Raw genomic sequence first — 4571 nt, 5'->3', positions numbered from 1 at the left:
GAGGCAAAAGGAAACAGAGGCAAGCTCTAGGAAGTAAGGGCATGGATAGGGAGATTAACAGAGGTGTCCACTTATTTAATCCCTTAATACATAACAAGAGTGGTATTGGCCTATGTACATATATAAGGCAACATACTGAAGCTGCAGACAGGCTTTAGGTCTCAGCTCATACCTTCCCTCAATACAACACTTTGTTCTAACAAACTGGCATTCTGTGATGCGCGCATGCGTGCGCACACACACACACACACACACACCATGATTGCTGAAGACAAAATGGGTGCATACGTAGATGTGAAGGCAGAGGATGGTGCCTGGCTATTAAAAGATACAGTGTCTGGGGTCTTAAAGGCTTGAAGTTAAACAAGCGGCTATCCAACAGTAAAGCAACAAGTTCACATGGAAGATGCACGTCAGCTGGTGCAATCATGAAGTGTCATCGAGATTGGGCAACAGACATCAAAACACAACAAACAGTAAACAAACAAAAATGCATTGGTGAGAATTGAGGGGGGTTGGAGCAGAGACCCAAAGCCCATCTATGGACAATGGAATGTCCCCCCACAGAAGGGGCGCAGGGAGGGTGAAGTAAAGCACTAAGGAGTCACACAATATACCTCTGATCCCTTGAGGCCTCCTCACCCCCAACTCTCATGACCCCAGTGCTGCTTCCCAATCTAGACTGGATGGGAGAATATACATAGGTATAAGCAAGAAATAAAACAACCCATGGAACAGAGATGGGAATAGAGATAACAAAAGGGTAGGGGGAAGGGTGGAGAGGTGGGGGGCACTGATTGCGTTGAATGGCACATAACCACACACCTCCATACAGGGGAAGAACAACAGAAACCAGAGGGGAAGGGAGACAGCGGTTGGTGTGAGATTTGAAAATAACTAACAATCTACCATCAAGTGGCCATGAGGGGTGGGGTGTGGAGAGGAGGGAGGGAATAAAAGAGGAACTGACTCCAAGGGCTCAATGGAAAGTAAATGTCTAGAAAAGAATGGCGGAATATATGGGCGAATATGTTGGATACCATTGAAGTATGGATTGTAACAAGAGCTGTAAGAGCCCCCAATAAAATGATTATTAAATACCAGACTAGTTCCAAAGAATTGGAGATTGAAGATGTCCCAAATGTCCAAGACTTCCAAGATATTACTTTGCTTCATTTCTCTCCTGATTCCTACCCAGAGCCTATTTCCTCGCTCCCTGGGCTCTGTGATTCCACTTTTCTTACTTCTCGGGAATGCCACCCCACAGGAATGGGTTTGGACCCAGGGAGAACCACTTGCCTCTACTGACACAGCAGCTAAACTTGAAGTCTTTCCCCCAAGTGGAAAAGTCTGGGTAAAAATAAATGAAAAAAGGAGGGAGAACTCATAGCTGAAGGTAAAGGAATGAATGAATACATGAGTAAGCAGTGGCGGGAATCAAACATTAGTCTTAGTCCTTGAGAGACAGCAAGGGAATACTCTTTCGGTTCAAATATGAATGAGACAAAGGTTAGAAGAACCAGAGGGTGGCCTGAGTTAATTAGTATTGTCCTTCAAGCCATAATTCTTTATATGAAATATTATAATTCTGGACTTCATACACTTATGGACAGAGTCCCTTTGTGGAGGGCATTCGCTAATAAGACAAGTGGAGTATCCTGATCATGAGGAAATAAGACACTATTCACAATCTAGTTTTGCCAGATGTGAAAAAGGTACAATCCATCCCATTAGGCCCTTGGGAATTCTCACAAGTTCTGACATCCAATTACAGACTCTTGCTAAGGGATCATCCCTGTATATCCCTGGACCCAAGACCACAGCATCCAGTAGGAAAAAAAAATCCCACAATGTGGGCTGCCCGGCCCTGGCAGCTGTCTTCCCATCTACCTAGAATACAAAAGACTGCACCTACCAGCCAGTGACACCCTTGTACCCTGCTCACCTTTCTGGATTATTGGCCTAGAGCCTTGTGAGTCTGAAGAGTATGCTGGCTAACATCGGTCCCATGGACTTGATTGGACTGGTCTGGGATATCTTCTTTATATAAAATGACTCCTTGATATCAAGTTCATCCTTATACATGTATGAGTGTCATTGGTTTTGTTTCTCTATACAACCCACCCGAACACAGTGAGTGAGTAAGAAAGTTTCTGTAACTCAGACATCCCCTATTGCTGCTCAGGCCCACATTCAAATGAAGGTTTCTTCTGAGTACTTTTATGAATGGGAGCTAACAATATTCCCATGTGTGGAATATGAGTCCTCCCAAATCCTAAATATCCTGGGCAAATGCTAGGCCTCCTGCTTAGACATGAGGGAGGTGCTGGCAGTTACTTGGTCTTGGTTGCCTATGGAATGCCATGAAGGATTTCTGACCAAATTATTCCCAATAACGTCACTGTTTGGGCTGCATCCTGGATTTTTGCTGGATTATTAATCAACCTTTATTGGTCACGTGAGCTCCTATTGTTCTCATATCATCAATGTAATGTGTTACTACCCTTGAGATCTGGACCAAGTCCAAGTCTCTTTCAACCAAACTATGACAGGCTGAATAATTTGAATAAACCTGGGACAATGTGATGAAGGTATATTGTGGCACACGAAAGCAAAGTGAGGCTCTCTTGGCTGGGATTGGGATGGGAAAAGATGCATTGTCCAGATCAATCATCGAGTACCAATCTCCCTTAGCTTTTATATTCTCTGCCACTGGCGATTCCATGTCTGGGACAGCTGAAGCCATAGGTACATGGATATGAAATGTAGTAAATGACCAAGATGTACAGATGAGACAGACATAAATTGGTGGGACTACATATAAACAGTATAACCAAAGATGATCACTATATATAAACACTATAACCAAAGATGGTAACATGAAGTTGTATTGACAGAAACACCTTTACCACACTTATCAAATTTACCTAGTCTATAAATTAAGAAAATCAGATATTTTCTACACACTGGGCAGGGTTTCTATCCAGAATACAATAGAAACTTTTTTGTCATCTCTGTATCAAAGGTTGTTAGTAAACCTTCCTCCAAACCGAAAGTTCACTTCTTCTTCCTAGAGTCCAACTTCTCAAATTATTTGTTGTTCATATAGATTGAAAAAGTGTACTTGATAGACACACTTATGACATTTACAACTTTCCTGATTTTAAACCATGCATTCTGTTCAAAGGATAGCCCCGATCTACGTACAACACATGTGCAGTGACGTATCCTGGGATTCTTGTGTTTTGTAGTGTTATTCTTATTTGTTAGAAGCCCCCTGGTGCATTATTTTGCAGTAGATAGAAAACAAAGTAAGCATCTCTGCCTTCAGCCAAAATCTATCTGAAATCACAGATGAACTGTCATGGCGCACATATTCCCTATTTCTGTGTATGTATTTCCGAAGGCAATCCTTCCCTCTTCGGAACCATTCCCTGAAAAAGTGCGAGCCATTTAAAATATACTGTGTCAGGCACTTCAGTTTTGGCATTCACTGGAGACTAAAATCTTGTTCCTTTCAAATATTCCTATAGTTATGGGAACAAAAAGATGTTTAAAAGAGCAAGGTCAGCAAAGCACTAATGAGAGACTAAGACAAGCACACTCCAGAGAGAATTTATCTGTAACCATCCAGTTATGGCAGAAACATGCTTAAATATATTTTTGGCATAAATCTCTGCATGCATGGAATGAAATGCTAGTAGTATTACTTTTGGACGGAACCTCATCTCTACACAAATAAACGCATTTATGTTAGTCTCTACTTTGACCAACATTCACTTAGAATCACTTTACATTCCCCAGCTTCTTCTGAATCTGGATCGAACTTTGGGTTACTTCATATAGTTTTAAAATTGTATATATATAAATATATATGTAGTTTCTTTCAATTATATTCAGGAAAATAGGTTTACATGTGATATTAATGATATTATTTGATAATGTATGCATTCTGTTTAATAGCCTTTCTTTAGAATGAACATGAGTATAAATGCCTTCCAGTGGGTTAGCTAGATTACTGCCTTCTATTTTTTTTTAACCTAGATAAGTTAGTGTTTGGAATGATTTGATTTTTTTGCCTCATTCCCTCTTTTGGTAAATCACATTATATTAGTCCATTTTCGATTTCAATCTGAGTTTTATTTTACATAGTTTTACACAATTAAGCCCACTAAACTTATATGTTTTTAAGGAGACATACTTATACTTATTTTAATATTGCAAATACTAATGTCATTATCTATTACGTAGGCAACTTTCCCATGATATTTTCCCTCATTAGGCTATATGAGGAGTACTCGAAATAAACTAATTTTTTTTCAAAGCTACGTATTTAAATTTTTTGTATAAAAGAGGGTTTTATATAAAGGTGAAGTGCACATCAAGAAAACATCCCAACCCAGTGCTGCCCAAGCCCGCAAGTCTATTACCTCATATGTTGACACCAATCCACAGAGTCCTCCTCCATCTCACAAAACACACACTATGACACCGACTGCAGGAGGAAAGCCGAGTCAGTGAGCATGTAAGCATCTCAGCGCTGGCAGGGGTCTCCACATGGCTGCTCCAGC

The sequence above is a fragment of the Tenrec ecaudatus genome, chromosome 8 (genome assembly GCF_050624435.1).
Source record: "Tenrec ecaudatus isolate mTenEca1 chromosome 8, mTenEca1.hap1, whole genome shotgun sequence".
NCBI classification, from domain to species: domain Eukaryota; kingdom Metazoa; phylum Chordata; class Mammalia; order Afrosoricida; family Tenrecidae; genus Tenrec; species Tenrec ecaudatus.
The sequence above is the reverse complement of the archived record's forward strand: the minus strand, read 5'-3'. Positions refer to the sequence as shown.